We start from the raw sequence: 25,738 nt of genomic DNA, 5'->3' as shown, positions 1-25,738 counted from the left end.
TATATATATATATATATATATATATACACACACACACATTTATTTTTATTTTTTTACTATTATAATATAATATATATTATGTCACCCCCCTCAGGCCTGCGTTCAGTTTTCTTGATGGGGAGCTTAATGATAAGCATTACATATTAAAATGTCATATTTAATATCCTTTAATTACAGGAGGGTTGACTGCATGGCATTCTCAGTTTGCCATCCCCTTCGCCATCAGCTGGCTGGGAAGCACCATACTTACCCGGGTATAAAGTAGTAAAATAAACACTCATCCTTTTTTGCTTAATACATCTGCCCAGCATTGGAGCTGCACAACAGTTATTCCTTATCAATGGACAGGTCAACATTAATTCAGCTAGCAATATGGCCACCACCATCACCGGTTAAAGATCCCTCCGGGAGTATCACCCGTCCCTAGTGAGGTCACCAAATGGTTGGTGTGTATTGTGTAACATACATGTACGGGGGGGCACACATATAGGTGGTCACCTTTGCTTACCTGCTTTGTGGTAGGCGGGGCCTATTGCACACACCTCTTGACTTGCAAACCAAGTCAAGCGCGGCATTTATCTTCCACTTCCTGATTGGCTCGTATATATAAATGAAGCTCCTCCTCTTGCAAGAATAAAGAGGAAGGAAACACCGGTTAAGTACTCTCTCCAAGTAAAAATGAGATGGAGAGGCGGGGCTTAAAACTTTGAGGAGGAGCGCGTTCAGGAAAATTCACGCCTCTCCCAACTCTTATGAAATCAAGGCAGAACAGACCACATCATGGGAACAAGTTGTCTGGTGTTAAGGGCTTTGAATATTTGAAATCAACTATACCACCACCTGCTGACCAGGCTTTTTTTCTTGCACTTTATCAGTATTTTTTGCTAAAAAAATTACTTAGAACCCGCGAACATATGTGCAGCGGTTTTTCAAATGCAATTTATAATTTTTGGGAAAAAAAATAAAAAATTTTAATGAACAAAAAAAATAAAGATTAAAATAAAATAAAAAGCACACAACATATACCCCAATTTTTTGTAAAATGTAAAAGATGACGTTACACAGAGTATATAGACATCCAACATGTCATGCTTTAAGATTGCGCACACTCGTGGAATGGCGACAAACCCCGATATGTAAAAATCTCCATAGGGCAACATTTTAAAATGTCTTTAAAAGTTACAAATTTAGACTTCTAGAGGAGGCCTAATGCTAGAATTATTGCTCTTCTTCCAACATTTATGGCGATACATCACGTGTGGTGTGAACCATGTTTACATATGCGTGCGCTTCTGCACGCAAACATGGAGGGATAGGGGCACTTCAATTTTTTTTTTTTTTTTTTTTTTAACACTGCCCCTTTAGAATTTATTTTTTGATCACCTTTATTCCTAGTACAAGGAATGTAAACATCCCTTGTAATAAAAAATAAAATAAAAAAAGATGGGATGACAGGTCCTCTTTAAGGACAGATCTGGGTTCAAAAAGACACCAAATATCACTTACCTTCAGCCCTCATGCACACTGGATGTTAAAATAACGTTATAAAATGTCAGTAGCTTTGCAGTGAGTTTTTCAACTTTTTTTCAATGTTTTTGCAATAGCAGTTTTTAGCGTCATAGCTTTTTTCTTCTTTTTTTTTTTCTTCAATGGATCAAAAACGTTAAAAACAGCTGGTGAGCAACGTTTTTGAGCGTTTATCAGCGTTAGAGCGTTTTTACAGCTGAAAAAACATCTCTCAGAAACCACTAGTTTTGGGGGGTTTTCTCACTGCTCAAAACTGCTGATAAAAGCCTATGTGTGCATGGACACATAGGATAACACGATGGAGAGTTTAATGACTGTAGGAAAAAAAAAACATTTACAGCCAAAAACAGCTGCTGTAAGAATGTCAAAAAAATAAAAAATAAATAAAATGTCCAGTGTGCATGAGGCCTTAAAAAGCAAAAAAAAAAAAAAAAAAAAAAAAAATTATATAAAAAATAAATAAAAATTCCTTCCAGCCTGGACTGGATGTGGCGTCATGAAGTCGCTCCGGTCCTCCAAGGCCATAGAGTAGATGAAAAAGTACCTACCTATGGGAGCAGCTGGTTGCACTCGGGTCATTTCTCAGGTGAACTGGCAAACCCAAGAAACATTGGGCATTCCAACCACTCGTAATGGTTTCACGAACTGGGGTTATGGCCAAGATCTGTTCAGCCATAATCCCGGTAAACCACTTCAAAGAGATATAGAAAAAAAAAAATATATATATATATACACACACACACACACACACACACACATCTATATAATATATACTATATTAGAGGTATAGAGAATATAAAAAATATAATAAATTATAGTGAGAGAGAGAGAGCGAGAATAATATTTTATATATATATATATATATATATATATATATATATATATATATATATATATATATATATATATATATATACACATATACACACATTTATGTCAAACGCTCAATTTTTTCTTTTTTGCTTTGTATAACGAAAGCATACTTAGTTACTGCCAGAAGGAGTTTCACAGGAGTGGGCAGTAAAACCTTGTGGTTGAGCCGCATTGTCACCGAGCCTCAACCTGCTCCCTTTAGCTGCAGAAGCCGGGGGTTGTACACATGCCGCAACGCTTTGTTCCCGCAGGAATTATTCGCCAATCACAGGGCTGCTGACAGGCGGCTGCTCCGCCTATCAAAACGCTCCCCTGAGAAGCGATCCAAAGTTCTGCTGATATCCGAATACAAAAAGGAGGAGGGTCTTGGGTTACATTTTGCCTGATAATTGGCTCTCTTCACTTATATAGGATAACTACTACCCCAATGGGGGGGGGGGGGGGCCGAGAAAGCAGAGCCTTCCCAAAATAAATTTTAGCTTCAGGGAATGGGAGTCTCATACAGTAAGGCAATACAGCCAAACAGCATAAAATATAGAAAAATATGCACGGTCGAAAATGTATACAGGTATAGTGAAATGTATAAAAAAAAAAAAAGCAATACAGGAGTAATATACCGATTAAAAGTGACATTACTAATGTGCTTTACAATTGTTCAAAATCCTTAGTTTGGGATGAAATTGCTAAAATACAGTCTAAGTGTATGCTAAAGCACAAAAAAAAGCAATCATTTCTTTTTCCTGTAAAGTCGCTTCAATATAGATTGAGATCCGACTTGGAGGCGACTTCCATTGAATTCTATGGGTACAAGTTTCCTAGAAGAAGTCGGATAGAAGTAGTACAGGAACCTTTTCTGAAGTCTGAGCGACTTCAGTAGTGTGCATTAAGACGGCTCTCATTCACTTTAATGGAATTTCTTATGTCCAGAGAACTGGGGCAACTTGAGGTCTTACAAGTCGGATCCCAAGTCGTTGTAGTGTGAACCGCCACTTAGAGCAAATGTTTTCACTTTTTGCACACAAACAAAAAAAAAGACTGACAATTTTGAAAAAAAAATAAAAAAATAAACACTATATTTTTTACTTTATGCTATAAAACACACCCAATAAAACAAATTAAAAAAAAAAAAAAAAAAAATATCTAATTTTGTCAACAAATTAGGCCAATATGTATTTAAAAAAAAATAAAAAATAAAATAAAAATCCCAATAAGCATATATTGATTGGTTTACGCAAAAGTTATAGCATCTACAATATGATATATTTTTTTTTCTTTTTTTTTTACTAGTAATGGCGTCAATCAGAAACTTCTAGCTGGGGCTGCGATATTGCAATGGACAAAATCGGACAAAGACTGACATGTTTGAATATAGTGATCATTGCTGAAAAAAAATAAATAAATATGCAGTCACTGTAATAATGACACTGGCTGGGAAGGGATAGGCGATCAACGGGTTAATTGTGTGCCTAGCCAGTGTTTTCTAAAAGTGTGGGAGTTGGTCTTGCTTTGCAAGAACACAGGATCCATGCCTTCCCTACTGACAGATCGCAGTTCTACCCGTGTACTGAATGATCATTGGTTCCGCAGGATCCGCTATGTATAAATCACAGTGAGAGCAAGCCGCCATCTTACCCGATACCCACAAATGCAGATATACATTTACTTTTATGAAAAAAAAAAAAAAAAAAATTATATATATATATATATATATATATATATATATATATATATATATATATATATATATATATATATATATATATATATATATATATATATATATATATATATATATACACACACACACACACACACACACACACACACACGATCCTGCACAGTGGCTGCCCTATAGCACTGCCATGGGGCAGTTAGCAAGTTGATATACAAGTGTAGGTTTAAAGCCCCCCACTATGCCAAATATAATATATTACAAATGCATATTAATACAACTATATAAATATTCATATATATTTATATAAATAAATACAAAGGACACATTTGAATTCATAGATAGAAATAATCAGTAGAAATCCAAAAGTATTTACCTTACCTGCTGGGCTCCGTTCCCGGTTTCTTTCGCTTTTCCTTAAACGTCCGATACTTCTACGCCATAACGAAGCCTTAATTTTCTGGAAAACCTGTTGGAAATGGGACAAGTGTTCATCAGCATTACTCGGTTGTGAGCTTACTGTCTAGCTCGGAGTGAAACGCATATATATATATATATATATATATATACACATACATATTATATATATATATATATATATATATATATATATATATATATATATATATATATATATATATATATATATATATATATATATATACACACACACACACACACACACATAAACACACATATACATTTTCTATATCTCTTTGAAGTGGTTCACCGGGATTATGGCGGAACAGATCTCGGCCATAACCCCAGTTCATGAAACCGTTACATGTGGTTGGAATGCCTGGTGTTTCTTGGGCTTGCCGATTCACCTGAGAAATGACCCGAGTGCAACCCGCTGCTCCCATAGGCGATCAAAGAGTAGGTACTTTTTCATCTACTCTCTGGCCTTGGAGGACCGGAGCGACTTCATAATGCCACATCCAGTCCAGGCTGGAAGGAATTTTTTTTCATTTTTTGGAAATGGGACAAGTGTTCATCAGCATTGCTCGGTTGTGAGCTTACTGTCCGGCTCGGAGTGAAACGCGCGTGTATATATATGCAACACAGAGTACGAGTACAGAGGGTATGCGATCACTTATAAAAAAAAAAAAAAAAGGGGAAAAAATATTCATAATGTATGTATATGTATTTGTATATGTATATACACACACATACACATATATAAACACACACATCTATACATATACAGACATTATGAATATTTTTTCCCCTTTTTTTTTTTTTTTTTATAAGTGATCGCATACCCTCTGTACTTGTACTCTGTGTTGCATAAGAGCTGAGGGGAGGAGAAGCAGCAGCACACTGAGCTTCCCAGGGAATAGCCATGCAATGGGGGCATTTCAGGACTGAGTCTGATCATTGGAGGCGAGCAGGACGAGGTTCCCAGCATAGCTAGAGAACTAATCACGCTGTGCTTGCCTACTTAGTGTGGTCAGTTTTTAACAGAAAAGCAGAAGGACTGGCAGGAACACCAGAGATTTCACATAAAGGAAGCAATACAAAAGAACAGGAGACTTCATCATACAAGTACATGGTACAGCGGACACATATCAGGAATATGAAGTGTTGGGGGTAAAACACTTTAAGCATTTACAATATATATATATATATATATATATATATATATATTTTTTTTTTTTTTTGACATTCTGATGTTGTAGGACGATCACTTTACTCACTTTCATGCCTTCTCTCCTGTACAGCCACTCAGGTCAGTGATGAGGAACATCTGCAAAGAAAAGAAAAACCGAGTCAGCTTCAGGAATTAGAAGAGAATATTGATCAGTCACCAATTGATGGGAAAACACACCAACTGCACCTCACCGATAATCAATATATAAATCAGGCAATCCGATCGGGAAGCCAAATGTCCCTTTAAAGAACATATCTTGTGTGCTTTAACCCCTTCAGTACCGGGGCACCTTCACCCCTTTCTTGCGCAGCCCAATTTTCAGCTTTCAGCGCCGTCACACTTTAAATGACAATTGCGCGGTCATGCTACACTTTACCTATATGAACATTTCTATCATTTTTTAATAACACATTTTTTTTTTTTTAACACAAACAGAGCTTTCTTTTGGTGGTATTTAATTTTTATGAATAAAATAAAAAGATCAAAAATGAAGTCTGTCCGTAAATCTTCCGCACTTACATGTGACCGGCTGTGATTGGACACAACTGATCACATGATTAAAGAGCCGCTTCGTCTGCTCTTTACAGAGACCGGGGTTCCTAGGACCACGGAGCAGCCACGACATACACATACACTCCAACTCCAGATCTCTCTATAAAGAGGACCTGTCAAGGCCCGTGCTATCACTATGGACGTTGTTCATCCCTCGTGATAAAGCTGAAAACATATCCAACATGAAGGGCCCTCCAATTCCTAATAACCAGTTTCAGCCCGGCCTATACCAAAATGATAGCCGGGCGTGACTTTCATCATTGTGGGTGGACATCGATTCCTACGACGTCCTCCCAGATCACGGTGCGGGGTGATCCGCCACCGGCTGTGCACACCGGACACCGCCAATGACTTATCATTGTAAGGGCTTGCTGCCGGTACCATGTGATCACTGTGACCAATTCAGGCTTCCCTTCATGCCGTTCATTGTATACAATTGTGTTGCTAGCTGCGATTGGTCAATGTGATCACATGGTACAGACAGGGCCAATCGCAGCCCATCTGTACCATGTCATTAGCTTCTGCCAATTACAACTGATCACATGGTACAGACAGGGACAACCACAGCCCATCTGTACCATGTGATTAGCTCCTGCCAATCACAGCTAATCACAACAAAAACTGAATGAATCCTTTTCATTCAGTAAAATGCTTGCTTATAAAAATGTGATTCACTGCTTTAAGCAATTATGTGTAAAAAAAAAAAAAAAAAAAATCCTGATCACTTTCCCAGAGTAGTACAACATTACCAACGTCATTTTATTGCTTTGGTGTTAAAATATATATATATATTTTTTTTATTACATTTTTTTTTCTTTACTGTCACCAGTGTCCATGATCACCACCACACCAGTTATATGAGGAATGCACTGGTGACATTTTCCACAAAATTACAACTTCAAAAAAAACACTCGCCTCTTACCAAATACCTTGGACTGTCTACATTCCAAAAAGGGGTTATTTGAGGGATATTTGTTCTGTCCTGACATTTTCGGGCCTCAAGAAATGAGATCGGCCGTCGGTACATCAGGACTGATCAATTTTCAGATATATCCCATAGTGTGTGGATTCTATAACTTCCCTACAGACTAAAAAATACACACTGATTCTGGTTATTTTCAAAGAAATGTAGCATAATCCATTGTGGCCTAAATTCATGAAGAACAATTATTCATTTTCTAAATTTCCGAACAGAAAGGAAGGAGAGAGAGAGAGGGGGGGGGGGGGGAGGGGGCTTCTAGGTGAAAGGGGGGGGGGGGAGAGGGGGTGGGGGGGTTCAAATGTATTAGCAGATTTAGATACACTAACAAAACTAAAGCTAATCACCAGCTCACATTTACAGAAACGGTTACAGCAGTTTTTTGTTTTGTTTTTTGCGCTTGGGATAAAGGTTTTACATTAATAAATAAAATTGCATTGTAAGCACCCCTGTCAGTGGTTTGTGTCATTCCTTGTAAAACAAAAACATTCTGCTGGAGAGCTTGTGCATTTGAAAATGAACAGGCTTCACGGATGGACCACCAGATGAAAATAGCGAGCCTAAAAAAGAAATAATGAAATAACTAAAATAATGAAAGAACTAATGCAGCCATCACATCTAAGAATTTGTATACTGCAATATTCTAATATGTTGCGATATGCTTTTGGGTTTAATAACACTAACTCTTTCAGTGCATTGGGGATTGTTCAGCTCTGCAGTAAAATTACTATATACACACACATAATATTCCACGCTATCTATTATTCTGTGCTCGCCATCTTTGGAATGCGGCCATCGCTTTGCCCAAACAGACCTTTTATAGGACAATCAAAGCCAAAAAAGGACAAGCAGACTCTGCCATCTGCTGGCCATCATGTGGAACTGCAGACAAAGTCTAACCAACGAAATGGACCATTTTACTGTTGCTGTGATCTCTTATGTAAAGTCAATATCATCACATAGTCTAAAAGTTTTGGAAAGCTTTTGTTTAAAAATAGTCAATAGGTTTATCCAGACATTACCAGAATGAAAGAAAATCATTACAACCCACATTTCAGCTTTGAACAAGCAGAGCCACAATTGCAATGTTTTAGACTAGGATGTTATATATTATCTCCCTTCACAGATGAAATACAAAAGATGGAAACCATATTGAATTTTTTTTTTTTTTTTTATATATAAATGCAAATTCTGAGTTACTGTCAAAGGCACCTGAATGTAATTTTGCCCAGATATATTCCATAGCACTGTACATTAATCCCTGCCTGGCCTATTTAAAAAAAAAAAAAGAAGAAGATAAATAACCGTTATGCTGAGTGGACACCATATGAGGTCCTTCAGATACACAGATTGGGAGGCATCCCAATACTTTTGGCAATATAGCATGTATGTATGTATGTATATATGTGTGTGTGTGTGTGTGTGTGTATATGTGTATGGTTACATAAAAAATATATATTATATGTATATATATATATATTTTTTTTTCTATATTATAAAGACAAACAAACACACACATTATATAATATATATATATACACACATACACACACACACACACATACATACATACATACATACACACACACACATACACACACATATACACCAGGGAAGGAATTAAAGAGTTCGGGAATCAGATTCCTATAGCAGGAGCCTCTAGGTCCGGCAGCTGGGAAGAGTCGGCGGGATATGGCGTCTACCATGATGCTGCATGCACTTTTTTTTGAATGCAATTTTGATGCATTCCAGTGAACTACTGTATGCCATTGGAACCCATAAAACCTATTTTCCCATATGTTTTTATTTTTGCATTCAAAAAGCACAACACGTGGTGTGAACCGGTCCTAAGAGTTTCCCTATGTTGGACACCGGGCGCTCCTCTCTCCCTTCTCCAGCATCTTTTCAGCTGAAAGGGACAGCTCTGTCGCAGCAGTAAGATAGCAGCCCATATCTCCAAAGAGGCCGACACCACCCTACTCCAAAGAGGCCGACACCACCCTACCCCCAAGAGGCCGACACCACCCTACCCCCAAGAGGCCGACACCACCCTACCCCCAAGAGGCCGACACCACCCTACCCCCAAGAGGCCGACACCACCCTACCCCCAAGAGGCCGACACCACCCTACCCCCAAGAGGCCGACACCACCCTACCCCCAAGAGGCCGACACCACCCTACCCCCAAGAGGCCGACACCACCCTACCCCCAAGAGGCCGACACCACCCTACCCCCAAGAGGCCGACACCACCCTACCCCCAAGAGGCCGACACCACCCTACCCCCAAGAGGCCGACACCACCCTACCCCCAAGAGGCCGACACCACCCTACCCCCAAGAGGCCGACACCACCCTACCCCCAAGAGGCCGACACCACCCTACCCCCAAGAGGCCGACACCACCCTACCCCCAAGAGGCCGACACCACCCTACCCCCAAGAGGCCGACACCACCCTACCCCCAAGAGACCGACACCACCCTACCCCCAAGAGACCGACACCACCCTACCCCCAAGAGACCGACACCACCCTACCCCCAAGAGACCGACACCACCCTACCCCCAAGAGACCGACACCACCCTACCCCCAAGAGACCGACACCACCCTACCCCCAAGAGACCGACACCACCCTACCCCCAAGAGACCGACACCACCCTACCCCCAAGAGACCGACACCACCCTACCCCCAAGAGACCGACACCACCCTACCCCCAAGAGACCGACACCACCCTACACCCAAGAGACCGACACCACCCTACACCCAAGAGACCGACACCACCCTACACCCAAGAGACCGACACCACCCTACACCCAAGAGACCAACACAATCCTTCACCCATGGGACCACCTAATATCCATCATCAAAAACCGTTCTACTAGTCCAGCGCAGTCTTCTGGGTCAAACAAATAAAATGATAATGAAGATTGGAGAGATTCCGGTAGAGGCCGGTCCTCTTCCAGGGAATACTCCCAGCAGTCACACTTCCCATATAGATCTGCAGTAACCTACAGATGCGAATGTCGCAGGGCAAGGAAAGGCTCACACGCAGCCTATAAGCTGAAGCATTCCAGAAAATCCAAGGGCACTTTCCTCGGCACAATATTTACAGCTAACAACAAGGGACAGAACTAGCACACCTCCAGGCTACTCACATGATGCATATTTTATGTTATACTTATCCCCCCCCTCCCCCATATCATTATGTAAGGAGAACGCCAGTCATGTGTAGCCCCAGACTTGTCTGGATATTGATTCTCGGCTGCACACAGAAAGAAATAAGTCAATCCATCCATTGGGAATCTGATGCTGTTCTTTCAGGATTTTGAAGGATTTAGGTGCATCGCCTTTTATTTCATGGGATTCCATTATAAAAAGGGCGATAGGACCATCCGGGGTCTTAGCACTTCTAGGTGTGAAAAATATTCAAAGGGGGCATGTGAACCTGGAAGAAGAAAAAAGGATGGAAGTGCAGCACACCCTCTAAAGAGCCGCTGGTGAATTTGGGCCCATTTCCCCCCCTTTAGAACACACAGAGCCAGGCACAAAGCATTTTCAGCACTCTTCATCTGGCTCAAGAATCAGTCGAGGGCACATATGTCAAACATGTGGCCCTCGCACCCAGTTTTGCAGCTGGAAATCCATTCCACCACCTTCTGCTCCCTTCTGTCACTCGTAAACCCAAAAGCCTTCTGCGTTTACAAGGGACAGCTTTGCTTAGTAGCTGCTGGATCCAACGGGGGGGGGGGTAGGGTTGAACCCCCCTGAACTCTGTATGATGCACCCACAAACACTGTACACGATGCATCCCCAAACCCTGCGCCCTGTACACAATGCACCCCCAAACCCTGCGCCCTGTACACAATGCACCCCCAAACCCTGCGCCCTGTACACAATGCACCCCCAAACCCTGCGCCCTGTACACAATGCCCCCCCCCAAACCCTGCGTCCTGTACATAGTTCACCTCAGATAAAACCAGCCCTTTGAGGGCAAACTGCTGATGCAGCCTCACTGTGACCCCCTCCGCCGTCTGACCGGCACTTACCGGATTCCTGGTGGCTAGCCAGGGCTCTAATCAGGAAAGGTCCCAGAGGGAAGGAAGGAAGGAAGGAAGGAAGGAAGGAAGGAAGGAAGGAAGGAAGGAAGGAAGGAAGGAAGGAAGGAAGGAAGGGTCCCGGAAGGAAGGGTCCCGGAAGGAAGGGTCCCGGAAGGAAGGAAAGAAAGAAGGAAGGAAAGAAGGAAGGAAAGAAGGAAGGAAAGAAGGAAGGAAAGAAGGAAGGAAAGAAGGAAGGAAAGAAGGAAGGAAAGAAGGAAGGAAAGAAAGGTCCCAGAGGAAGGAAGGAAGGAAGGAAGGAAGGAAGGAAGGCAGGAAGCAAAGGTCCTAGAGGACGAAAGGAAGGAAAGGCTCGGGGGCCTCAGAGGAGGGAAGGGCCCCCCTGGGGGTCAGGGGGGGCCTTTCACAGTTTCCCCTGCTGGTTGGATAAGCAAGAGGGGGGGGGGGGGGTTGCTCCCTCCTAGGTGGCGACTTACATTTTTATCAGTGAAGGAATGACATCTTGCTCATCAGGCTGGCAATGGAGTGGCATATGGAAGCAAGGGGAGTATTTCTTCTGCAGCCATTAGCAATCTTGTCGCTTGCAACTTCTTGCAACAGCCAGTGTGACTTGCCTTTAAAATAACTGAACCGACACAAATTTGCACCAAGAGCAGCAGGAAAGCAGAAGCATTCGGCATCACCATAAAACAGGAAGCAGTATGCATATTTAATCCCCAAATAGATACCCCAAACTATATGCAGAAACAAAGATTCCCATACATAAGATTACTTACATCACACAAATCGATAAACTTCAAACCCCCCGCAGATTCCCTTTAAACTGCAGAGAGATTGCCAATTTGAACGCTCGAGGCCCGATAAGGATCTGATGCCTCCTGCACGGCTCTGGAATATCTAAAAGCAATATATATCCAGAAATAGATACACTGCAATCATGCATCACTGTAAGGAAAGACGACCTCTTTCCTCCACCTCCTACGCCGAGCGCTCGCCAGCCCCGCGGATTAACCAGTCGGTGTGTAACAAGACAATTAATGTGGAGGGGGAAAAAAAAAAAACAGTTTCTTCAGGCAGCAGCTCACCAGTTCCCCCGGCTTACAGGAGCAGTCAGTAGGAGAAAATCATGGCAGGAATGTGGAGGATGGTGCAGGCCGGAGCTTCGCCGAGGAGGCTGCGAGAGGCAGCATCAGCACCCGAGAGGATGTGGGAGAAGAGAGCGAGTGGGAGAAATTCCAGCGAGAGAGAGAAAAAAAAAAAGCAAAAAAAAAAAAAAACAGACGTAATTGAGAGAAGCGGCGAGCAGGATAACAGATGAGAGGAATGCACAAAAAAAAAAAAAAACGCACAAATTGCATGGCAGCTGTTCACAAATTGTGACCCAACCAAAACGCTGCTATAATATTAATGGGCACCATTTATCAAAGCTGGGGCACAGGTAAAGTGAGGACCAATCAAGATCTCATTCTGCAGAAAAAAAATAAAAAAATAAATAAATAAAAAAGAGGAATTTCATGTGTGGACACAAGTTTGTAAAGCTTTACTTCATGCAATTCTGTTAAAGTGCTTGTATAACCATATTAAAGAAAAAAATAAATATCCTTTGCGGGACACAGGAATTTAAGACTTAAATTAAATTTGGGTTATACTACCACCTACAGGATTTTTTTTTTTTGTGGTATAGGAGCGCTGAACATTTTGGGGATTTGTTGCAGGCAGTATGGGTCCTGGAAGCTCTGCTTCAAAAGAGTCTGCTTAAACAAAAAATAAAATAAAAAATAAAAAAGGAAGAAGATGGGAGCGCCACGCTAGTTTAGACATTTCATAAAAGATTTTATTCCGCAACAGCAACCAAATGCATTTGGGGGGGGGGGGGGGGTGTCAACACTCTCCACATGCTGTATCCTTGGAGTCATGTGTAAAAAAAAAATAATAATAATAATAATAATAATAATTTTTATCTATTTTTTTTATAAAAAAAAAAAAAAATTGACAGATAAAAAATTAAAAAAATAAATAATTTTTATCTATCAATTTTTTTTTTTTATAAAAAAAAATAGATAAATTATTATTGTTTTTTTTTTATAAAAAATAAATAAAAAAATAAATAAAAAAGACAGGAGCACCATACTAATTCAGACAGTCCATAAAAGTTTTGATTCTGCAACAGAAGCCAAAATGCGATTCATAGGCTCAACTTCCTCCTCCTCCCCCCCCCCTTCCAAGCCCCTGCATGATCTGTAGATAGTTCTTGGGTTTCAACCTAAAGTCTGAGATGTTATCCTTCACCCCATGGTTATTCTAAAAGCCTTGATTTCGGGTTGGGCACCCGAAACACGTTTTGGATTTTGTCGCCGAATATAAATCTTTTACGGATTGTATGAACTAGTGTGGCGCGCCTATCTTTCCAGCTTTTTTTTTTTTTTTAGGCTACAGGGGGTTGGGACATTGGCAGAAAAAAAAAAAAAAAAAAAAAGTTGAAAATCCATCTCCCCTTATTACTTCTTTTCTACTCAGCATGCTTCAGTTTTGTGTCCCTCAATGGATTTGTTGTGAGGTTACACGCAGTATGAGTCCTGAAAGCTGCTGGATCCTTGGAGACATTTGTAAGAAGCAAAAATTTTAAAGAATAGAAAATGTATATGTATGTGTATATTATATATATATATATATATATATATATATATATATATATATATATATATTTTTTTTTTTTTTATTTTAAATAAATATATATATATTATATATATATTTTTTTTTTAAATATATATATATATATATATATATATATATATATATATATATATAATATAATATAATATATATATATATATTAATAAATGTATATATTAATAAATATATATATATACACACACACTTATTTATTTAAAGAGGAGATCGGAGCACTATACTAATTCACACAGTCCATAAAAATTTTATTCTGCAACAAAAGACCAAAAAAAAATTAAAAAATGTTTGGATTTGGGGGCTCAACCCCTTCAGCAGGCCAGGCCTTGTAACAGATAGCCCATTTTCTTCCAAGTGCCTCCATGATCTGCACATGCCTACTTTGGTTCCAACAGTCCAGGATGGACTTCACCTTTTGGTTATCAATCTACAAGCCTTGATAAAGGGAGAGCATTGAGCACCCGAAACACGTTTTGGATTTTGTTGCAGAATAAAAATCTTTTATGGGCTGTGTGAACCAATATGGTGCTCCTGTCTTTCCACATTTTGTTTTAGCCTACATGAGGTTAGGGCACTAGCAAAAAATATTTTTTTTTAAAAAAAAGCCACCCCGAAGATTCCTTACCAAGAGCTCTTGCCTGATTGGAAGAATAGGAAAGGGATCATGTCCACAGGAGGGTGGGGGGGGGGGGGGGGGGGGAACAGCTGTAGATGAAGGGACCTGATGAAGGACCCCTCTTCCGGTGATCAGATCCCACGAGGTCTCCAAATGTGCGTTATCCTCCAGAGGAATACAAGGTCATCCAACGACTTCCTGCCAATCAGAAAAGGGCTAGCACATAGGGTACTAAACCCTCACACCCCAGTAGCACACACGCACCACCACCAATGGGAAAGTTAATTTCTTCCCAGACAAGAATGTTCTATAGAACTCATATCTAATGGAGGTTCGGAGCCGCAGACCAATGCACTGAAATAGCAGGAAGTGCTTGTTCTGGATGAAAGTTCCACGATTGAAGCATCCTCCATGGTGGTTCGAAGGCACCACCCTGCCTCCAGGCAGAGACTGGGAAGCATTCGGACTTCCTGATCCAAAAGGGATCATCTTGGTGTCTCTCCTTCAGCTCTGACACCCCAACAACCTTTCCATTTATACCTTTCATTTTACCAGTGATGTGGTCTCTGTGCTCGTCTATGAAATGCAGACAAGACCTTGGCTTGTGGGAGGGGCCAACGGCTTGCGGAAAAACATCACAGTACTCAACAGCCCTCCAACCAAATGCAAGCAGGTGGCTTATCCTGGAAAGAGTGATGCAAATATCAAAATGTCTCGATGGGTGGAAGTCAGCCTGGAGGAATGAACATTCCTAGGCAGAATGCCATTTGCATGGAAACGCCCACATGTGGTGCCGGACCTCCCATGGACTGGAAAAAAAAAAATCGAAATCCAATAAATAAAAAGGGGTGGGGCCAGGGGCAGCCAGGCTGGAGATTGCTGGATGTCCTCCATCCAGGAAATGAGGCGGGGCTCTCTCTCTGCTTTGCCGCAGCTTCTAATGCACATGGTGAGAAGCTCACAGTGTGCGGTGAAATCAGAGGAAGCCGTTTCAGTCCAGGAGAGGAGCCGCTACAACTGTGCAAGACTGAAGGGAAGTCTTTAGTTTGGATTCATCGTTTAAGAACCCATAAACACGCTTGTGTCTACATATCACTCTACTGCAAAAGGGTCACCGATTTACCGGGAGAGCAGAAGAAGGGCCAGAATGACAGCTCAGCAAATTGGCAGCTCCCACGTTTGACTCCTGATGTAAATTAATTTGTTTTGAAATTGCAATCCAGTCAGACAGACTTTTCTAGAAAAAGTTAAACAATCTGGCACTGAGCAGATGACTTCAGGGGGGTTGGCATTAACCCTAGGGGTTCACATCTATGCGGTATTCATTTTTATTATGCATTTTTTATGCCTTTTGTGTTTTTTGTTTTTTTTTCCCCCCTCCGCTGATGGCTGAATGCAAAAACAAGAACTGCTGGTGTTCTGACAAAAACGGTCCCCCCCATCGGACAGTGTCCGCCCCATACTGCGCACGCTCCGAAACTCTCCGAAGATGAACGGCGCCTGCGCACTGAGTCCAGGTTTAAGCCCCACCATCCAAGTGGAGATACGGTAGCACTTAGTAGCAGGGCCCCTCGTGGGCTCGCCACATTTCAGGCACGGCCTCGCTCTGCAATTTTTTATTCTAACTCTGTCCACTTGGATGGTGTCCACTTGAACCTGGACTCAGTGCGCAGGCGCCGTTCATCTTCGGAGACTTTCAGCGTCTCCTTGTCTTCCGGACACTATCCGACGGGGGACAGTATTCGACACAACACCGTTAAAAACAAAAAAAATTCAATATTGGGAAGCAAAGAAAACAAAAAAACAAAACAAAAACATGTGCTTTGGTTGGGGGGGGGGGGGCTCAATCCAAACCGGTGCTCGTCCGTCCCCTCCCTTTCTGGACCTGCCTGGCTGAACGCTCAGAGAAGGGTCTGGTATAGATTTGCAGGGGGGACCCAGTGCTTTTTTTGTTAATTTTGGCATGGGCTTCCCCTCAAAAACCATACCAGACATGAAGGGCCCAATATAGATTTAGGGGGGGGGGGTTCCCCATTTATTAAATTTGTTTTGCCGGCAATTTTTTATTTTATTTTTTCCTTTTAATTCAGCCGTCAGCAGGGAACCCTACTAACAGCTGAGGAGTCATTGGTTGCTAAGGACGTGGCGGCTGGCTTCCCGGCCTGCTCCTTAACAACCAGCTATTCACAGTTTGTTATTTAAAAAAACAAAAAAACAAAAACAACAACAACTGCAAAACGTATGTAAAAAAAAACAAAAAAAAAAACGCAACACTTGCGATTTTTGGTGCCGGTCCAAGTCTATTACTCGCAATTTGCTGCGGGAAAACCGGCCCTGACCGTTTCCAAAAACGCATAAATGTGAACGTGTACCATGGATTAACACACTAAAAAAAAAAAAAAATGCATAGGTGTGAACGCAGGGTTAAAAAAATGATAAAATAAATGGAGTAGGCATCTCGGTCAAAAAGTCCCGAACCCGCCTGCACTCCAGAGGCACCGCGGACACCGTCTTTTCAGGCTTTCAAGTAGATCCAGTTTGCTGAGCGCTGGCGGTTTGTAGAGAGGTCAGTACAGACATCTGCATTAATGCACAGCGAGATGGGAACCAAAAATAACCGGGACGCCGGGGCACAGACAAATGAGGTGTGACAGAGTTACACTGTAGCTTCAATGAGCAGTCGCACACGTACACCAAATGCCGTGGAGCGTAAAAGAGTTATGAGACCTGGGGGTGGGTGGGTGCCCCTCGGGGCATTTAAAAGGTGCAATGCACGTTTTGAAAAGGGTCTGCATTTTTTTTTTTTGGGTCCTGTTCAGAAGGGGGGAAAAAAAACGCGTACCTGAACTGGTAAACAGAAACGCACCGGACTCCGGACTGCAAACCGCAGCTGGACATGTGTGAACCCAACCTAAAAAAAAAGGTGAACACAATCACTTGAGCTACAGAAGATTTTAGTGTCTTCGCACCAGGGCATTTTTTTATTTTATTTTTTTGCACTTTAGCTAGGGGTGCAACGGATCATAACCGATCCGTATGGGTTACCCTGTTCGGATCGGCACACGCCGCGCTCCACAGAGCGCCCTGGCCTTAGGAAAGGCCGCGGCTTCGGCCTAGCTCCGGAGCGGTGGCCATCTTTGTACACCCGGGGGCCGTCTACAATATTACAGTGGGGGAGATTGTGGGTATTACAGTGGGGACTATATGGTGGTGGAATTTTCACAGGTTTTTGCAAATTCAATTATTATTTGTTGATCCGAAAAATGATCCGATCCGTGACTCTGATCCGAGGAACGATCCGATCCGTGAGTTTTTTGATCTGTTGCACCCCTAACTTTAGCACTGCGCTACTTTAACTGGTAATTGCACGGTCATGCCACGCTGTAGGCAAAACTAAATTTCTGTAATTATTTTCACACAAGCAGGTTTTCGCGGTATTTGATACTCTTTTTTTTTTTTAATATAATAAAAAAACGGGGTAACTCCACTTTCGTGGTGGAAAATAAATAGCAAATAAAAGAAAAAAAATAATATGGCGTACCGGTATATTATTGCGACAAGTCATATTGTAATTGAATGTTATTAAAAATGACCTTTCCTTTTTTCAAATCTGCAGCCACTGTAATTTTCTGAAAATGCAAAACTGTCAGCTGGAGTTGTTCTGTACACAGAATGTGTACAGGACGACCCCACCCCCCCCCCTTCCCCCAGATATCATTTCCTGCTTGTGTGATTGGCTCACTGATTTTCCCAGCAGTCTACACTAAGATACAAGTCAGATTTCAGGTATCCCCTGCAACAAAAAATGTCATCTTTGGCGAGATACTCCCAATAGCAACACTTCTAAAAAGGGATGCCGACCCAGCAGCTTTCCTCACTAGTGCCCTGCAGCTGCACAGCTGACTGATTATGAAACCACTCCCATTAGACAGCAATGCGGCGCACATCAACTGTTGTGTCTGGCATAGCACTAGTGAGAACCGGGTATTTAGGGCGCTTTGGAAGCACTGCCCATTCATTGCAAAAGGCAGGGCGTTTTGTGAGCGCTAAATACAGAGCTCCCAACCCGCCTCAAAGAAGCAGCTTGCAGAAGTTTTCATAACGTCACACAAGTGCACCACCCCAGTGTGAAAAGACACCACAATGAATAGGCGGTTGTTTTCAGGTGCTTTGCAGGGGCTATTTCTAGCACTAAAGTGCCTGAAAACTTCCCTCTGGGGCGCAGGTCTGATCTCACACACCGCACAACATAGATCAGGGAGCCAAGTGTAATCTGAGACCTGAGTGGAGGGAAAAAAAAGACACGCTTTACACACAGTCTCATAGGGAAACATGCACAGCCGAGGCTGTCAATCACCTGCTGTGTGCTGGAGGAGGGGATTGTCTGAGGTCATCATAGACTAGTGATGGCCAACGATGGCACCCCAGATGTTTTTGAACTACATTTCCCATGATGCTCATGCACTCTGCAGTGTAGTTTAGCATCATGGAAAATGTAGTTTCAAAACATCTGGGGTGCCGAGGCTCGCAATCACTGTCATATACCGTCAGACGGGACTCATTCAGATGGCAGAGAGAAGAAAGCAAGGCCAGAAACCACACACAATGCTTTGAGTTGAGGTTAGTACACAATATAGAATAATATACTTTGTTCATTTTTCATTTCAGGAGGTTTACAACCACTCTAATCCTGACAATTCCTCATTTACCGAGCCCTGCCACAGTATTCACCCTCCTTTGTCTGATTCCTTCATTTTTAACTGAATAACAACTCCTACACTAAAATGCTGCTCAATGCGATCTGATTTTGTGCTGTGAAAGATTTAGAATAAGCTAAATGGGACACCTTTATGTTGGGGGAAAAAATAAAAAAAATAAAAAAAAAACACAAATATGGAAAAATGTTCTGTTTGTAAAAAAAAAAAAAAAAAAAAAAAAAGCTTTAATATTTTTCAGAAGCGCCTTATGCAGAAAAAACATGCTTTATAATGCAAAAAAAAAAAAATACAAGAAGCAATCTAGATCTAAAAATTGACCTCTTTAAAAGTTCATATTTTGCAAAATTGTGTATAATAAATATATATATATATATATATATATATATATATATATATATATATATGCACATACACACACACCAATTTTTATATATCTCTATCGGGATGCCTGCCTTTACACAAATATGAACTTTAACGGCATCCCAGTCTTAGTCCGTAGGGTTCCATATTGAGTTGGCCCCGCCCTTTGCACCTATAACAGCTTCAACTCTTCTGCGAAGGCCGTCCACAAAGTTTAGGAGTGTTCACGGGAATGTTTGACCATTCTTCCAGAACCGCATCTATGTGAGGTCAGGCACTGTGGATGAGAAGGCCTGGCTCGCAGTCCCTGCTCTAATTCATCCCAAATAGGGATGAGCTTTGTGTTCGAGTCGAACATACGTTCGACTCGAACATCGGCTGTTTGCCCGTTCGGCGAATTCCGAACGTTATGGGCCGTTCGCACCAAAATTTGTGTGGCGCTTACGGCCCACAATGCACTGCGATGGCGCAGTGCATTGCTGACTCATGATTGGCCAAGCATGCACTGTGACCCCGAATGCTTGGCCAATCACAGCACCGGCAGCGAGGAGAGCCATGATTGGCCACAGGCAGGATGCCTGTGGCCAATCATAGCTCAGGCTGTGTAGTACACGCCCCACACTATATAAGGCCGCCAGCGCGGCGGCCTTGTGTAGTGTGTTGGCATCTGTAGCAGTTAATGGGTGTTCTGTGTACCTTCAACACAGTATACACCGATTGTTATCGGCCGATTTTTCGTTCTTGCTCTTCTGTAGTGGTTGTTGTCTGCGTGCCCTGACCGCAGTATACACCGCTATATTCACCTATATAGCTAGCGATATATCTATCTTTTATAATAGAGCTGTCAGGCCGCGTACACACGGGCGGACTGTTCGTCCAACTTTGTCCGCTGAACAGTGTTTGGGCGGACAGTCCGCTCGTGTGTGGGCTTTCAGCGGACAGTTTCAGCGGACAGTTGGACGGACAAGGTTTTTCGGAAATTCCGTAAAACTGTCCGCTGAAACCTTGTTTCAGCGAACAGTCCGCTCGTGTGTAGGCTTGTTCGTCAAACAAAGTTGCGCGCATGCTCAGAAAGGATTTTCACGCCGAAAGCTATAATGCAGTGTATAGGACGTTGTATTTTTCGTCCCGTCGTACGTGCCGTTCACGTCATCGCGCACGGTTTCAGCAAACTGTTCGTCCGTCGTGTGTGGCCATGTCCGCCCATGCTAAGTTTGAGCGGACTGTTTGCCGAAACTGTTGGACGGACAAAGTTGGGCGAACAGTCCGCGCATGTGTACGCGGCCTCAGTCAGTGTTAGGAGATTGTGCGTGCTGTCTGCGTGCTCTGAACACAGTATACACCGCTATATCCACCTATATAGCTAAATATCTTGCTCGTTTTAAATAGAGCTCTCAGTCAGCGGTAGGAGATTGTGCGTGCTCTGAAAAAGACGGACGGCAAAACAAATTATACAGGGGTGATAACCCTTCCCTATGTTTTCCAAAAAGCTTAAAAATAGTTTTTTTTGACTGGAGCTACACTTTAAAAATGTACCAGTTGAAAATTACAAACAGATTCAACTTAACACAACAAACCTACACAGTCCCTGTCTTGTTTGCACCGCCTTTTAAACAGTCTGCTCCATTTTGAACTACTACGACCTCTCCTTTATCAGCTGTTTTTATGACCAGATTATTGGTTAGGTCCGTGAGGGCTTTTTGCTCATTATAAGTTAAATTTGAATATTTGGGACAACGGACATGGGTTTGACGGCACACATTTTTGCTTTCTCAATATACTTCTTGATAAATTGTTTGCAGGCAAGGTCCCTTGGCATGCAGCGGGTTAAAAACTGATTTGGGCTTCAATTTTCCGCGTTGTACCGGAGGAGACATGGGTGGGTGTTGCGTGAAAAAAGGCCAAATCTTCGCCTTCATCACTGATGTATAATTCTTCCAACAATTTTAGATCTAATGGGCCTAATGTCCTCCGATAAGGTAGTCACCATTGATGGAAAATCCAAAGGGGCTTTTTTCCTTTGAGGATTTGATACTAATATAGTGTTTTAACACAAGATTAAGGATGAGGCTGTACAGGTCTTTAAAAAAAGTGTAAAGGAATTGGATAATGATGGGGCAAAATTTCGACCTCGTAATATTGAGGTTTTTGAAATGGATAACGTGTGTAGAGAAATTAAAAGTCTTTACGGTTTGTGGAGTTTGCCCCTTTTATGTCGATGTTTTCCGCCTTGCTTTTCCATTGTTCTAAATTTCTTTTGCCCTGGGAGTGGCTGTAGGATTGCAAGGGGGGAAATACTTAAAAAAAAAAAAAAAAAAAAAAAATCTGAAGACAAGGTAGATGTTCCAGAATTGGATGGTGTGTTATTACAACCATTAGGAAGAACTGGGTGGTTATTAGGGCCATGTGAACTGACATTATTGGCAATGGGAAGAGTAACAGCTAACTGAATAGGGGAAGGGTTGATGCAATCAGGGGGGGGCTAGGCGAGTCTGAGATACTGTTTGTGGGAGTGACTATTTGGGATAGAGTTGAGTTCACTGGGGGTATATTATGATCTTTATTGGGGCGAGGAGGGAGGACTACAATGGATGGAGAGGGGTTATGAAGATTTTTAATAACCCTGATGGGAGATTCACAATGGTCACTAGACTTGGTAATGGATACACCTCTATTTTTGCCAGTTCTAGCATGGTCTTGTTGAGATTTGGGGGTGAGGGCAATTTGGTAATGCAATGACTTATTTGGGATGGGATAAAGATTGTTGGGTATACCTAAAAGGTTAGATCTAGGTTGTAACCCATTTATGGATCCTGGTCTCCAATCCATAGGTGGTATGGGTTGTTGGTTGGAACTTCCCAGAAATACTCATAGATGAAGCTTTTAATTTCTACCTATCACCCAGTGATATCCAAAGATACAAACAATTCCAACGCACAACCAGTCAGGTTTGTTACCCATCTTCACCCCAAACCGAAAGAAAGAAATGGAACGTATATTGGGAAAACATTAGTCCATTTTTCTTGAGGACCCACATTTGCAACCTAACATTCCTACCAAACCCAAATTTTCTTACAGAAAAGCTAGAGACGTCAAAAACTCAGTGGCCAACAGCAAGTACAAATCTCACTCCAATTTACCCACATAAACACTATGCCTCATTATGCTCCTAGTGGGCATGTATCAGTGTTGTAAGGCACTATGTATTGCATGTAAATATGTAACCCATGGCGAAAAGGGTTTTAAAGGTCAAAAAAGGTAAAACCTATAAAATCAAGATTTTTTTTTTTTTATTGTTCCACAGAATTCGTGGTATATTACCTCATTGGTCCCTGTGGTCTACATTATGTTGACAGAACCATCTGTACGTTGAAGAGGAGATTTGGGGAGCACGGTCATTTTTTTTTTAGACGGAGGAGAAGATAAACAGTGTGCCCTGACATTTTTTAAAACATGACAAATCCTCTATAGGCCTCAGGGTGTGGGTTATAGAGTTTATTCCCAGCACATTTCCACTGTCAAAGAAACATTTTGGAGTTATACCTTGGATTCTCTCACACCTGGAGGCCTTAATGAGGAAATAGGAGGTCAACGTTCTAATCTGATCCGTTACCTGGTCAAATCCTCTACTGCACTTTGTTTTGGATCTTTTTAAAAATGCCCCCCCCCCCCCCTTTTTGTGTATATGAATATGTGTGTATTTTTAAATATAATTATTATATACCAAATGTTTTACTTTATATGATCTGTTGACAATAGTTCAACATGTATGTGTATAAATATATGTTTTTTATTTTAGTACTATGAATTTCATCAGGATTGTGCCAAAATAACTAAATTTAGCATGTTTTTCATTCAGAATTTATTTGTTCATTGTTCATTTTAAGAGTTTGGACCCTTAGGGTCTTAAACAACTAAAGCACCCACATAGCATAAATCATTTAGTATAATGTTACAACCATCTCATGTTTCACACTACATGAAACATTATAATAAGTTTAATACACAAAAAAACAAAAAAAACAACAAATTAGAATTTTAATTATCAGTGTAAAAAAGGCTCACTAGTATATACGCCATTTATATAATCATAAAGTTGTCTATATTATATTTTTGTTTGGATTTAACCATTTTGATTATCTTTATTTTGATGTGCATTATAAAAAAAAAAAAAAATATCTACCACATTATTATATAAAAAAAAAAAAATTCATGTCGAATTGCATCCATTTTTATTTTATTCTATCCGTTTGTCTTATATCCCCCCTTATTGAAGATTGTGCCAGATAACTATATGGTTTTTAATCTGTTAATACAGTCCCAGATAACATCCACCACGAAATATACAAGTCCCACCCAAAGCAAATTGTATTGCATGCGTTTTCTAAGCTTCTGGACTTAGAGACCCAGACTTGGAGACCTAATACTGCTTATAAGCCCTCATCCAAAATGGCATCGGCTAGGCCTGAATAAGCGCATGCTCCGCAAACACGTCACCTTTCTCCTCACCGCGTCATCCCAGAAGTGACATCACCTGCTCCATGTGCGTTCCAGGACTCACCGGCAATCACCCACACGGCCCTTCCAAGTGCCCAGAAGCCATCCTGATGCACAAGCTCCATGGACGCCATTGCACTTTTGTGCTCAATGCCTTTTGACAATCTATCCTCGGGGAGTACCTTTATCCATATATGCAATGAATAACCTTACCCGCTACACTTAAATTGGCGCCCGTGCTTTCGTCTCAGTTGTTCCAGAGCTGCTTCTTGCTTTTCGTTGGGCTGCCTTTCAAGGTGCATGTGTATTGACATTATGGACTTCTAATAAGCCTCTCTTATTAAATTTTTTGAATCGTCTTAATCCTATATGGTTTTATTTAACACTGTGGGCTGAGACCAGGCTTGTTGCAAGCACCAATTCGTCCATGTGTGTACAACCAGCCTTGTATCAGTCACTTTATTTCAACTTGCCCCGGACACGTTTTATTTCTTTATTTAGCGACCTAGCTGAATTTTTTTTTCCCTTTTTTGCTTCTTTTAGGACAGGTCCACATTAAAACAGCATGAACCATACTCACCCAGCCCGCTCTAAGACCATAAATCAAACATCTGTCTGCCCATGTGTTGCATTAAATAAATTGGAGAGTGCGATAAGAAGATTACACTTTCACCCTGCGGTGAGTGTGGGAGGGGTTGGCCGTGCCAGCTCCAGACTTCTGAATGAAGATGGCACATCAACAGGCACAATATGCCCAGGAGTGGGTGCGCTCTGTGTGCAGCCATCGCACACGGTCGCTGAATCCCACACTCTTCCTTCCAGCCGTATGCTCCTGGCATGTCCTGAAAAGGCAGACGAGAAGAGGACAAATGCGCTCAGCGATGAGGCCAGCTTGCGCAATCATCTAGCCCTTTCGTGCGCCCCCCTCCCCTTTTCCCCACATTTGGTGGTTGGAAAGCTGCAAATCCCACACAGAGCCCATTTACCGCACGGCAGGCGCTCGTCTCGCAAATGGGAACTTTCCGTTTCTGCGAGGCGATGATGATCGCTTCGCGCCGATCAATATTTAATAGTGCTATAAGATATTCATCATACTCGCAAACGTTCCATGCTGGAAAGACACTGCCGAGGCCTATGAAGACCCTTCGCTTAGCGGACGGCATACAGGGTTATGACATTGTGTAACAGGCTTGCAGCAGATCAAAGAGTATTAAAGGGACTCTGCAGCATATTTGTGGTCTCCAAACATTTTAAAGAGGAACTTCATCCCCATTTTATAATTTTTAATCCCCTTTTACCTTGTTTGGTGGTTTATCACACCTGGCAAATCAAGTGGTAAAGCACCACATGGTCCTGCACCTCCATCTTCCTCTCAAACTCTATCAGAAGTGTCCCATCTCTTCCCAGACCACCCCTGATGATGTACAGGTACAGTGGCACTACAAGAACTTAGAAGAGACAGCTTGGCCATTGATAAACATACTCCGATGCCCAGCAAATCCTCTGAGCCATCATTAGGAGCAAGTCTCTTCCTGGACCCCTGGTGACGTGCATGT

The 25,738-nt window shown here is 41.8% G+C and overlaps 1 protein-coding gene across 1 annotated transcript in view; it reads right to left on the bottom strand.

Annotated features, from left to right (window-relative positions):
* The window catches only part of TMCC1 (transmembrane and coiled-coil domain family 1), a 200,847-nt gene that overhangs the window by 129,526 nt on the left and 45,583 nt on the right, over positions 1-25,738 (bottom strand). Inside the window, exons 3-4 of the mRNA XM_077451598.1 lie at positions 5,770-5,819; positions 4,449-4,541 (exon numbers count right to left, since the gene is read on the bottom strand). The gene's annotated coding sequence lies outside the window, so the exon portion shown is untranslated. The remainder of the gene's footprint in view (positions 1-4,448; positions 4,542-5,769; positions 5,820-25,738) is intronic.

This window comes from Lithobates pipiens, unplaced genomic scaffold, assembly GCF_037356315.1.
Source record: "Lithobates pipiens isolate NorthernLeopardFrog02 unplaced genomic scaffold, aLitPip1_a1.2 Scaffold_23, whole genome shotgun sequence".
In the NCBI taxonomy this organism is placed as follows: Eukaryota; Metazoa; Chordata; class Amphibia; order Anura; family Ranidae; genus Lithobates; species Lithobates pipiens.
Note: the sequence above shows the minus strand (reverse complement) of the source record. Positions and strands in the feature narration are given on the sequence as shown.